The sequence below is a fragment of the Pelobates fuscus genome, chromosome 1 (genome assembly GCF_036172605.1).
Source record: "Pelobates fuscus isolate aPelFus1 chromosome 1, aPelFus1.pri, whole genome shotgun sequence".
NCBI classification, from domain to species: Eukaryota; Metazoa; Chordata; class Amphibia; order Anura; family Pelobatidae; genus Pelobates; species Pelobates fuscus.
The window spans coordinates 424,978,254-424,992,767 of NC_086317.1; positions in this window are offsets into that span (position 1 = coordinate 424,978,254).

Here is a 14,514-nt window from a genome sequence, read left to right on the forward strand (position 1 = left end):
AAAGCTGGAGGGTACCACCTCTCTGCAAGCAGAGTAATGTGCACAATGAAGCTAGCTAGGCTACCAAAGTGACACAAAGAAGGATCCCCAGGAAACTATGAGTCTACACAATCTCCACAGACCCAACTCGCCTCTTTTTCCATACAGCCACAGCCACGAGGCTCCTAAAAGAGGTAAACAGGCAAAGAAGACCCCCAGGAACACTTCCACAGGTCAACCCCCCTTTTTCCCTACAGCCACAGACCCGTGGCCCCTAAAAGGAGTAAAACAGGCAACAGGACTCCAGGCAAATCCCCCGGGTCCACCCCCCCCCCCCTTTAACCCAAAAAAAGGGGTAAGCAAACACTCACTCAAACAGAAGACCCAGGCAAATCCCCTCAGGTCCACCCCCCTTTATCCCAAAAAGGGGAAAACAAGCAAAACAGAGAACCCCAGGCAAAACCCCCGCAGGTCCACCCCCCTTTATCTCAAAAAGGGGAAACAGGCAAAACAGAGAACCCCAGGCAAAACCCCCGCAGGTCCACCCCCCTTTATCTCAAAAAGGGGAAACAAGCAAACAATTCAAACACACCCAGGCAACAGATAGACTAAATGCAGGTAAACAAGTGAGTAACGAGGCACCGGGCAAGATTTTTACCTGTCTTTGATGTCCTCCCGGGAAGCAGTCACAGACACGTGGACGGGTCAATCAAAGGGGCCAGAACATACCGGTGGCTCTGCAGAAGTCTCTACCGTGTACCTGGAGGTGATCAATCTCCTTTCCTTCCCCCCGGATTCCTCCGTCCAACTGCGTCTTCCTTAGGACGGCTCACCGGCCGGACATAGCCCGATGCCCCACGTTGGGCGCCAAGTTTGTTATGGTACTTTTTAGCAGTAAACCAAAATGTTTAAATGTCTATCTGTTCCTGTCCAAATTAAGAAAATTGAATTGCGTATATACGCTGAAGTAATTAAGTCTGACACACGGAGTTCAGGTTAAAATAACTTCGAGAAAATTTATTGGCAAGTGAAGCAAAGCGGGCGCGCAGGCCCTTTTAAGAGGCATTTTACGTCATCATTGATTATCAATATATTAGTGAATAAACATCATTAATTGGGTTAATTGTTAAGTGTCTGAATTAGTGTCCACCTATCAGTATAATTAATTGGCTCAAAAACTAAGTGGTTAGTCCCGTGTCCACCCACCAAGAGGTGGTATTCTTTTGGACACGGGTGGGGACAAGGGGGTCTGGAGCGTCATTTTACACGGTCAGTGATCTCAGATCTCGTGGCCAGGTGCAAGGTCTCTTGTGAATAGAACATTTCATTACTACTGTGTTCTCATGGCCTTCAAATTATACTATGTTGTGAGTTAGGGGAAAGTCAGCAGTTCCTGAGTTAGTCATGTCTTTATAGAAAATACAGTCTTTGTCCATTGTTAGATGTGCTGGGAAATTCTGTCATGTAATGTAGTTTTAAAATGAAGAAGTTAGGTTATGAGGACAAAATGGAGGAATGAAGAAGTCAGGTTAGGAGGACAAAATGGAGGATTTGTCACAGTATGAAGTTAAAATGGAGTTAGTACAATAATTCAATACAAGTACAATAAAGATTTTTAATAATTCTACATCAATTGTATTGTGACCTTAAATTGTGCTTTGACCTATGCTAACCGTACTGTAACCGCTATTTGTAAAAGACGATGTTACTGGGGTGTGTTATAGACGGGTAATTCATATATAGAGAATTATAGCGTGGGTGACTGTATAGTTTCGCCAAAGGGCATAATATTGATTATTTAGTGACTGGTGTAACAGCTGTGTGTGCACGGGAATTCCCTGAGTGTTTATTGTGTTATTGTGTACGTTTCACTTGGTAACCGTACCACGTGGTGCTGTTGCCAGAGGAAACGGGTGTGACTGTTGAATAGAACGCGTGCATAGTATTCGTTGTCAACGACGTTCCATTGATAAGTATGGGCGCGTCGGAGTCAACGATTCCGGATCCCTTAGGTTGTATGGTGAAGCATTTTAAAAAGGGATTTAAAACATGTGATTTTGGGGTTAAAATGTCTCCTGTACGTTTGGTCACTTTGTGCACTAGGGAGTGGCCTACTTTGGTTGCGGCATGGCCGCCACGTGTCAGTTTGGATCCAACTCTGGTACAGCGTGTACACGTGGCTGTATCAGGTAGGCCTGAACTTTACGGGCAGTTTCCTTATATTGATTGTTGGAGACAGGCCGTAAATGACTCGCCAAAATGGATTCAGACATGCCACGAGGAGCAATGTCGCCTCATGGTGGCCAGAACTTGTTTGTCCACTAGGACTGGTGTTAGGCCCATTTTGGACACGCCCCCTGAGTCCGAGATCCCTTTGCCGCCCCCTTACTTTCCTTTAAGAGGAAGTGACGTGAATGCAGGAAGTTCTGCACCCATTCCCCCATTGCCCCCATCCACTTCCGCTTCCTCCTCTAGTACAGAATCCACTCCCTCTCGTACTAAATCTCCCCTTCCGGAACCAGAACCAACCCCCGTTAGATCTGAATATCCTGATTTGGCGCCATTTCAAACTTCCGGTCAAGCTTCTTCTAGCTCGGCTCGAAGTGTTCTATTTACTAACTTTTCCCAAAACCAAGCTCCCACATCCTCATGTTTTATTACCCCCCGACTGGAACCTCTAACTGACGCCCCTCCACGTAGCCCCATACTAACCCGACAACTGACCGGTACCCAACAATTAAAACATTATCAGATGCCTCTTCGTCTGAATCCTGGGTCAGCCTATATCGATGCCGCAGGTCAAATGGCACATGCTGACCCAGTCTTCGTATATGTCCCGTTCACGACTACCGATCTCTTGAATTGGAAGACCCACAACTCCTCGTACACTGAGAAACCACAAGCTATGACCGATCTGTTCACCTCGATAGTGCAGACACATAACCCGACATGGGCTGATTGCCAGCAATTATTAATGACATTGTTCAATAATGAGGAAAGGACAAGGATTAATCAAGCGGCCATTAAAGCGCTAGAGGATAGAGCCCGTGCTTTGAATCAAGCCAATCCGGCAGCATGGGCCGCAACACATTACCCTAACACCGATCCCGACTGGAATGTAAATGGCGCAGATATGGTTCAACTTAGAGCCTATAGAGACGCTATAATTGCTGGCATGAAAGCCGGAGGGAAGAAAGCCATTAACATGTCGAAGACAGTTGAGGTGATTCAGAAAAGTGATGAAGCGCCCAGTGTCTTTTATGACCGATTATTGGAGGCATACCGCTTGTATACCCCCTTTAATCCGGAAGACGCTGATAATTCCCGAATGGTAAACTCCGCCTTTGTCAGCCAAGCTTACGGAGATATTAAGCGCAAGCTACAGAAGTTAGAAGGGTTTGCAGGTATGTCTATCACCCAACTAATGGAGGTAGCGAACAAAGTGTATATGAACAGGGAAACAGAAAGTAAGAAAGAGGAAGAGCGCAAGATGCGTAGAAAGGCAGATATGCTAGCGGTAGCGATCGCAGGCGTAGATAGACGGGGCCCAGATAGAGGCGATAGTAAGTGGAATGAGGAACCCCTGAGTAGAAATCAGTGCGCATACTGTAGGGAAGAAGGGCATTGGAGAAGTGAGTGTCCGCGAAGAGAACAGTATGAGAGAGACAGACCCAGGGCAGGTTACGGAAACTTTAGAGGCAGAGCGAGAGGTAGAGGAGGCCCCGGAGGGAGTAATGGTAATAGAGGGAGCAATGGGAACAGAGGAAGTGTTAGGGAAGATAGGTATTATCCCGCAGCGCAAAGGACCCGCGATAGAGAAGGTAGGGACTTTGTAGGATTGGCTGACACGGTCATGGAGGACTATTGATACCGACCGGGCTCCATCCCCTTGGTTGAGCGGAGCCTATGGTCGATGTATCAATAGGGGGAAAAAGGAGTGCGTTCATGATCGACACTGGTGCTGAACATTCGGTGGTGACTAATCTAGTTGCTCCTCCATCTGGAAGAACTATTACTGTAATAGGAGCAACTGGAAGAAGTGCTGAAAAAACGGTTCTTAAAAGTCGACTCTGTACATTGGGAGGCCACGTAGTAAAACATCAATTCCTTTATATGCCTGAATGTCCAGTCCAATTGCTGGGACGTGATATGCTATCTAAATTACAAGCGCAGATTACGTTCCTCCCAAATGGAACAACATCCCTAAAGTTTAATGGACCTTCAGGTATTATGACATTATCCGTACCAAAGGAAGAAGAGTGGCGACTTTATACAGCGTTGACTAGCCAAAACCCTAGGAGTGATGAATCCTTATTCAACATACCAGGAGTTTGGGCAGAGAACAACCCACCAGGACTGGCCCGCAATATTCCACCTATTAAAATCGAACTAAAACTTGGGGTTTATCCAGTGAGCCTAAGACAATATCATATTCCGCAGAAGGCTAAGAAGAACATCCAATCCTATCTGGATAAGTTCATACGGTATGGTATCCTAAAATTCTGTACTTCCCCCTGGAACACCCCATTGCTGCCTGTTCAAAAGCCCGGTACAGATGAGTATCGACCTGTACAGGACTTGAGAGCAGACAATGATGCGGTTGTTAGTATACATCCAGTTGTGCCCAATCCATATAACCTGCTTGCTTTAATTCCGGGCGGGGCTACTTACTTTACAGTCCTAGATCTCAAAGATGCCTTCTTTTGCCTCCGAATTGCCGCAGAAAGCCAATGTATCTTCGCTTTCCAATGGGAAAACGCTGTGACGGGCTCAAAACGCCAAATGACTTGGACAAGACTGCCCCAAGGGTTTAAAAATTCACCTACCCTATTTGGTTCAGCTCTAAGTCAAGATCTACTGGATTTCGAGTCTATCCCAGGAGAGTGTGTATTGTTACAATATGTAGATGACTTGTTGATAGCAGCAGTTACAAAGGAAATATGTCAGCAAGCAACGCACGATCTACTACACATTCTCTGGAAGGCAGGATACAAGGTGTCCAGAAAGAAGGCTCAGTTGTGTTTGCCAACTGTCAAATATCTGGGATTCCATATCTCTGAAGGTCAAAGAATTATGGGGCCAGAGAGAAAAGAAGCTGTGTGCCAAATACCGATACCCAAGAATAGAAGACAAGTGCGAGAATTCTTGGGGGCAGCAGGCTTCTGTAGGATATGGATTCCCAGCTACGCGATACTGGCAAAACCTCTGTATGCAGCTATCAAAGGTACAGAGCACGACCCCTTCTTATGGACTCAAGAACAGCAAACGGCATTTGAAGATGTGAAGAAGGCTTTGATGAGTGCCCCAGCATTAGGTCTACCTGATCACACACGACCATTCTACCTGTATGTACATGAGCAAAGAAGAATGGCTGTGGGAGTATTGACACAGTACTTGGGATCATGGCAAAGACCTGTTGCCTACATGTCTAAGCAATTGGATGCAGTGGCCAGCGGACTTCCACCTTGTCTAAGAGCCGTAGCTGCAGCCGCCCTGCTAGTAGCTGAAGCCGATAAACTCACTCTGGGTCAAGAACTTTATGTACGAGTTCCACATGCAGTACAGATGTTGTTGGATTACAAAGGAAATCATTGGTTTAGTAACAGCCGTATGTCCAAGTATCAAGCAATGTTGTGTGAAAACCCCAGAGTGCATTTGGAGACTGTAAACACCTTAAATCCAGCTACCCTTTTGCCACAACCTACTGAAAGTCAACATGATTGTTTGGAAGTGATGGATGAAGTATTTTCAAGTAGACCAGATCTTCGTGATTTCCCCATCCAGAACCCCGATGTTCAATATTACACCGACGGCAGTAGTTATGTGAAAGAAGGGATCCGCTATGCAGGATATGCAGTAACAACGATAGACAAGGTGATAGAAGCTCGGCCACTGGCAAAAGGAACATCAGCACAAAAGGCAGAATTGATAGCACTGACACGAGCGTTACAATTGGCTGAAGGTTTAAGAGTGAACATCTACACGGACTCCAAGTATGCGTTTTTAACCACTCATGCCCACAGAGCTTTGTATAAAGAAAGAGGACTATTGAATTCAGAAGGCAAAGAAATCAAGTACGCAGCTGAAATCCTACAACTATTGGAAGCAGTGTGGGAGCCGAAAGAAGTCGGTATTATTCATTGTCGAGCGCATCTGAGAGGAGATGGTGATGTAACCAAAGGAAATCGGATGGCAGATAGTGCAGCTAAGCGTGCCGCTGAATCGGGAAGACAGGAGTATGTGGGGCATATAGCTGCTCTTATACCAACTCCACTGTCTCAATGGACTCCAGTTTATACAGCTCAAGAAGAGGAGTGGTTAAAGACTGAATCTGGAAAGTATTTGGAGAACAAATGGTATCAGTTAGAAGATGGAAGAATAGTCATTCCAGCATCACTAGCGGTAGAAATTGTCCAGAACTATCATAACGGGACACATTCTGGGAGAGACAGCACAGAAGAATCTCTCAGAAAACATTTCTACATACCAAGATTGTCCAACTTGACTCAGGCCATTGTACGAAGATGTGTAACGTGTGCTAAAAATAATGCAAGACAAGGACCAGTAAAGCCACCAGGAGTCCAGTTTATAGGGGGACTCCCCATGTCCGATTTACAAATTGACTATACAGTGATGCCTAAATCGGGTGGACATCGCTACCTGCTGGTGGTTGTGTGCACCTATTCAGGCTGGGTAGAAGCATGTCCTACTCGTACAGAGAAAGCAGGAGAAGTTGTGAGATTCCTGCTACGAGAAATAATACCCCGATATGGACTACCCTGCTCTATAGGATCGGACAATGGTCCAGCTTTTGTTCATCAGTGCCTACAACAACTGACTCATATGCTTGGTATAAAGTGGAGGCTTCATACGGCATATAGACCCCAAAGTTCTGGTAAGGTAGAGAGAATGAATAGAACTATTAAGAATCAGTTGGCCAAAATGTGTCAGGAAACCCAACTAAAGTGGAACGTTCTCTTGCCCATAGCTCTATTGCGAATCCGCAGTACACCTACCAGAAGGATGGGCCTCTCTCCTTTTGAAATCATGTATGGGCGACCACCTCCCGTACTTGGTAACTTAAGGGGGGATTTGAGTCAGTTGGGAGAAGGAATTACCCGGCAGCAGGTTGTAGAGTTGGGTAAGACTATGGAGGAGGTACAGAAATGGGTACAAGATAGATTACCTGTGAATATTTATCCCCCAGTTCATAGTTACCACCCAGGAGATCAAGTGTGGATTAAAGAGTGGAATAATGTACCGTTAGGGCCCAAGTGGAGAGGTCCTTATGTTGTTCTTTTGTCTACCCCTACAGCGATAAAAGTAGCCGAAGTGACTCCGTGGATACATCAATCCAGGGTTAAACCAGCAGCAGTCGATTCTTGGCAAGTTACAGCAGATCCAGAGAATCCCTGCAAGATCCGGTTAAAACGCACGGCTCAGTCGGAGTGACGAGGAACCTTGTGGATTATAAATTTTATTGTTTCAGAGATTTGGTAAAGTGAGTGTTTAGACGGCCATAATAAAGCCTGTCCGCTCACCAACGTGTGATTTAAAAGCCAGGAAAGTCTCGAAGGGACCCCTGTGAAGACGAGCAGAACTCTATTCCCTGCAGCCCTTACATCCTGGAAGCTGAGGTGCCTTCGCACGGACGAAGACTGAGGATGACGACGAAAGATGTGCTTATAATAATGTTTATTTATGTGTATTTTTATATTCAGGAAGGTAGAGGTACCGACACTCCTAGCTGTGAGGTATGCATTAAGACTACAAGAACAGGTAATCATATATCCCAGACCCTAATTTGGCATTCGCAATATGAGTGTAAAGGAGATGTATCAAGATGTAGATACTTAAATATAGAATATAGTGTGTGCCATTTAGGAGTAGGAGAACCTAAGTGCTTCAGTCCAGAGTATCAACCCCGTACAATTTGGTTGACTCTCAGGAATGGAGATCCTCAGGGGACCCTAATTAACAAGACAGTATTAGAATCCGTATATTCTTCAGGTGTTCTGCTATTTGATGCGTGTAAAGCGATATCAAGTGGTAGAAAGCCGTGGAATATATGTGGGGATCTTAGATGGGAGAGAACGTATGGGTCTAATGATAAATATATTTGTCCCAGTAGTAAAAATAAATATATGAGTCCTAGATGCCCAAATAGAGATTATAACTTTTGCCCATATTGGTCTTGTGTGTGGTGGGCAACTTGGGGACAGACAGCAGACAAGGACATGATTGTGACTAAGTTGCCTACCAGTCCATATTGTAAGTCTATGGAATGCAATCCAATCCATATACTTATAAATAACCCCGACAAGTTCTTAGATAAATATGGTAATTTATTTGGGTTTCAAATATATGGGACGGGTTTAGACCCTGGGACAATATTGTTTATAGGGATAGAGACAGATACGGTAACCTCCCAAACTCATCAAGTATACCATTCCTTTTATGAAGAGATGAGTATAGATAATAAGATCCCCCATAATGCTAAAAACCTGTTCATTGATTTAGCCGAAAGTATTGCCGGTAGTCTTAATGTTACCAACTGCTATGTGTGTGGAGGTACTAACATGGGAGACCAATGGCCTTGGGAAGCAAAGAAGGTAATGTCAGGTTCTGAGGCAGTTGACCAATTAATATCTACACAAGCCGATTATCATATGAGTGTTAGAGGTAAATCTGAGTGGAGATTAAAGACCTCCATCATAGGTTATGTTTGCATAGCAAGGAAAGGAATGATGTATAATACTTCTGTAGGAGAATTAACTTGTCTAGGGCAAAAAGCTTATGATGATGATACAAAGAATACAACTTGGTGGTCGGCTTCAAATGTCTCAGAACCATCTAACCCGTTTGCTAGATACGCCAATTTAAAGGATGTGTGGTTTGATTTATCCATCACATCTAACTGGAGAGCCCCAGCAAATTTGTACTGGATCTGTGGTAAGAAAGCCTATTCGGAGTTGCCACAGGACTGGGAAGGGGCATGTGTGTTGGGTATGCTCAAGCCATCCTTCTTCTTGTTACCTATTGAAACAGGTGAGACTTTAGGTGTTAAAGTGTATGATGTGAATCATAGGAAGAAAAGGGGACCCATAGAGATAGGCGCCTGGGAAGATAATGAATGGCCTCCCCAGTGTATTATAGATTATTATGGGCCAGCCACGTGGGCAGAAGATGGTACCTTTGGTTATAGAACCCCTATTTATATGCTCAACCGTATTATAAGATTACAAGCAGTGGTTGAGATCATTACTAACGAGACATCACAAGCGTTCAATCTTCTAGCGAAGCACAATACTAGGATGAGGACAGCAGTCTACCAAAATAGATTAGCGTTGGATTACCTTTTGGCAGTAGAGGGAGGTGTATGTGGGAAGTTTAACCTGAGCAATTGCTGTCTTCAAATAGATGACGAAGGGCAAGCAATAGCTGAGCTTACTAGCCATATGGTTAAACTAGCGCATGTGCCTACTCAGGTATGGAAAGGGTACAATCCAAGTAGTTGGTTTGGTAGCTGGTATGAGTGGTTTGGAGGGCTTAAGGCAGTGGTAGGTGGAGTCCTTCTGATTTTAATGTTGTGTCTACTCCTGCCGTGTCTTATACCCTTAGTAGTTAGGTCTGTGCAAAGCCTGATAGAAAATATAGCAGAGAGGAAGGCTGCGGCACAGATAATGGCAATTTATAAATATAAGGCTCTAGATCAGGGAGAACCAGTGCAGGAAGATGAGTGTTGAAGATTCACATCATAGATAAGTCTGGTCTGGTTCATGGTAACTTGCGGTGTATGCAAACCAAGGTTAAGTGATGCCTCAAGTAATTGTGAAATATCAAGAGGCATCAAAGGGGGGAATGTGGTGGAATCTCGGTAAAAATAAATTTAGTAGGCCGAGATTACCACGTGGCATGTGTACGTGCATATGCTGACGTATCGATCAGTTGGTTGCACGAGGCAAGATACGATCAGTAGTGTACGGAGCATGTGCAAGAATACAGGATGTAGTATTCCCCTCCTCCATTGTGCTGGACAGGCCATGCGGTCAAGCAGGAAGTTAATTCTTATTTGTATTGATTGGTCAAGAGAATGTGCGGGTGGAGCTTAATATGGGAGGAGTTATGTGCCTATATAAGGAGCCTGCACTATTGTCCGGGGCTCAGAACTTGCTGTATTATGGTGACATTAGTCCCTCTGAGTCCCGATCGGTGATCCAATAAAGAATCTCTTCCTTCCTGAAGAAACCTGTGTCCATCTCTCTGTGCTTTGCTTCCGTCAGTTTCTCCGGTATCAGTAGCAAAAGTCTTAGTCATATGTAAAACCAGTATTACGCTAGGTTTTGTTTTATTTCTAGCGGTGTACCCATGGCTATGTTTGCTACTAAGAGTTATTGAGAAGGTGTCTGGGGAAGCTGCCACCATGTTTGGTCCATCAGTCAAGCATATATCAGGTGAAGTGTTTCAATAGTAAGTATTAACAATAAAACAGGGCACAAGAGAAGAGCACAAGAGTGGTGGGTCCCCGCTCAGATCTCTAGCTGGTTTTAGCTCATCTTGTGCCATTACAGAGAGAACATCTCTGAAACTCATCAGACTGGTCCCACCCATACGGGCAGTCCAGATCCGAAATGCCAGCAAGTTCCCTCTGCACAAGAGACACAGCAACCCCAGACGATCGTCTCAGCCTTGCCAGGCATCATCTCTCTAGGCACCGCGAGAAATGGGTCCACATCTAGATTACCCCTTTAAACCACCTTGAGAACTGAGCGGGAACCCACCGAAGGGCAGGCTATTTCAGCTGCTGCCTGTTCTCAGTATTCTCTTGTGCCCTGTTTTTTTTGCTAATTATTAAACAATACTTGCTTTGGTGGGGGAGGAACTTTGATAAACAATTTGATTTAAGAAATGTTGGCAGGTCTACCTAAACTACTTCTGAACTGGAACCCTGGCTTCATTGTCTGGCACTCCCACTTTTGCAACAAAATTTCTGCAGATCTTGTACCTTCCTGCACACAAGGCATGTTTAATAATGTGGATGAGTTTTAGCCAGAGATTGGCTAACTCTGTAGAAGTCTATATAGAATATAAAGGGAATGTGCTCCAAAACCGTGCTGACCTCAGCCAACTTATTTAAAGGCTTACTCCAAGCACCATGACCACTTACATTGATATGAAGTGATCATGTGGTCTGAAGTCTATGTGCAGAGAAATTAGAATTGCTGTCCATTTAAATAGACCATTTAGAGTCCCTATGTACCATCATACCTTAATGTTAAATTGTTCAAAGCTGTATCCTTTGGTGCATGTCTTGTCACCTGCTCAGTCTTCCTATTTGGCACCTGTGGTAAGAGGGAAGCATTTCTTGGGCATCAGTTGACCCCTAGCCTGTCACTGGCCACTCATTGTAACAGTGTTTCACGTTACAACTGGTGGCCAGTGAGCAGCTGGAGTGTCAGCTGACAGTCACAGGACACCCAGACAATGCTTCCCTTTACCGCACCAGCTAAGGGGAGAGGGGAGACAGGAGGCGATGTGACTGGGGCATAGGGGCACAACTTCAGTGTTACAGTTTACAACCATAAAGATAAGCAAGTGCCCAAATACTGTAGCCAACATCTCAACTTCATTGATCTGGGGATTTTAAGGGGAGGAATAGCCTTTTAAGCAATCCACCATGATTATTCTCCCATAAAGAGTAAACCATGTATAGATATACCCCCACCCCCTCCCTGAATATGGGTGTCTAAATGAGGTGGGCCCACTACAGCTCCACAAATATAAAACCAAAACAGTTCTACACAAACAGTGTTCCCCAACCACGTGAAAAATGACCCAGAGTCTCAGGAAGAGAATACAGAATATGTACGATCATTTCTTTGACTACTACTTTCCACTCAACTCCCATCACCAGTATTAAAAAAAAAAAAAAATTAGTTTTTCCAGCTTCACATCTTAAATTGATGATATAACACACGTAACAGAAACATTACAGAATAGTTTTATTTACATAGATAAAATACAATACATTTATATTTTAGTGTGCAGTTCTTCGCATGTATGCAAAGCTTAGATACACAATAAACAAGCAGTAACTGAACTGTTCGGGTACCAGCATTTAAAGGGATACTTTAAGGATCATAACCAGTACAGCCCACTGTAGCAGTTATGATGTGAGTAGTACCCTGGGCTCCATTCCCCCGGTAATGGGGCAAAATGTTTTTCAATTGTTTGCCCTCTTACCTGGTTCCTTGCCAGGCTCCAAGAATCCTTGCAGACCTGACCCTTGTAAATCACCTTTAAAAGTTCTGTGCACATGACATCTAAAAGAAGACACTGTTCTGTAAAGTGGCTTAAGTCCAGTCTCCATTAAAACAATAGGGAGTCATTTTTAGGAAGAATCTATGGGTTCATTTTAAAGTTGCACTACCATATAAACTCCCATTGTACAGCGCTACGGAATTTGTTGGCGCTATATAAATAATAATAATAAACAACTGCATCAGTTGTGCTTTGTTTAGGCACCAAAACCTAGAGAGTCAAATATTTAAGTATTTCATAGCGATTGGACCACATTACAGTTCTATATTATAGGCATCAGGGCTCAAAATTACAAATCCTATACTACAGGCCTAAACAATGCTACTGCGAGGCTGAGAGGGGAGGGAGATTCATAGATAATACATATGGGGGAGTTTCTTCTTGCCTCAATTTAAGTTTTCACTTGACAATAGCTATTAGGCAAGTGAAAAAAATAAGCCCTGCTCAATTCATTCCCCTTTATGCATTGGCCTGGAACATTTGGTAATTCAATTAAGGGATACCATAAATGGAACTGGTCTTTTGTACTGACCCAATTTTCTAAAAAAAAAATTTGCACAAAGTTTATATTTACTTCTTTAAAAAGCAACTTTTAATTTTGAAAGTAAAAAGCTACCACAACTTGATCTATCCCCATATGTGGGCTTGTAAACTACTGGGGCTCTGCACAATCTGTTTAAAATCCAAGTTTGGAAATGGACACTGGCAGGGACACTTCTGAGAAAACATTATTGGAAAGAAGTTAACCTTCTCAACAGTGACATCACAGCTGGGGGTCCGGTGGCTGGGTGGCACGTGAGTACAGCACTGAGATCTATGGAGAATCCTGTGAGATCCTCCATAGACAAAGACAATTCCCTGAAGCCATCACGATTGGCACTGTACACCCGCCCAAAGTGTAAAAAAGTCAGGCAAAGGAAGTCTACAGAGACAAAACGTAGTCCTTACTTTGTAGAAGGATCTATTTTGACTGGGTTGGAATTTCAGTGAAATTTCAAACAGTCAAACTGAGAATTTCATAAAGATTGCTTTAAGCAGGAAGAGAATCCTATTTTATCTACTATACTTCAGCTTAAAAACATACATTGTTCAAATCTCAGACAGACACGTGCCAAGGTTATAGGATCAGTGACCAATAATAAAAACACAACCAAATCTAAACTGGAGAGGAAAAGAAATGATTAGCAAATAAATTGCTTGCAGGAGTAAGATACATTAGCAGAGTTTCAGTTGTGTCTTAAAGGAACACTAGAGTGTTAGGCATACAGTTTTGTATCTCTAACACTATAGTGCCCCTCTGCCACCCCAACCTCTTTTGCAGCAGTTAAATGATAAAATAATGTGAACACTAGGTCTCTGTCAACATCTGTCAATGTTCAGGTCATTGGGTTTAACCCCTTAAGGGCCTATAAAATATAACAATCAATCTTTAAAGATTCTAGTTCAAAGTGGAACGTCTGATTCACATTTAAGGTGTAAGGGCTGTATAGAGCTGGAAATTATATATCCAGCAGATTCCATACTGCCATTGGGTTTTGTGCAGATTTTGACTGCCGTGAAATATTGGTCCTGAAATGATTAAATGTACCTTGTTAACTTCCACTTACCCTAGTGAGAGTATGTATAGTTTATTTTTATTTCCCCTGCCTTTTTACAGATTTAGTTAATCCCCTGGGATATCACTGAGCCACAAACCGGATACAAATAAGGAAAGCAGAGGATAGCCTCAAACAAACATTACTCAGGGGACTTTGCAATAACACCAAGCCTCACATTGCTACTGAGGGAGCATTTGATGCCAATCTTTATTTGGAACATTGAATGAGTCTTATACTAATCTATATCAAGTGTGCAGGATTTGCCAGCCAGAGAGTCAGGCACTGCTAACCAGGACAATGGAAAACTGAAAGGGAGAACTACAAGCAGAATGGATACATTAACCCTGTACAGCAAGGTCTTCATTAGTAGTTAAACAGTAGCAGAACAAAAAAAAAAAAGTCTATTAGGATAGTGACTTAATTGCATGCATCAAACCGGTCTTTATGGATATCATGTTCTGAGGCATATACACACAAAGCTGTTAAACAGTTTAGAGTTAGGTTTCTAATGGATGACGTTCCCTAAAATGTTGAAATCCTGTATACACACACTTTATTGCCAATGTGTGGTATGTATATACTCCCTTGTGGAGGCAGCCATTGTTTAAGTACCGTT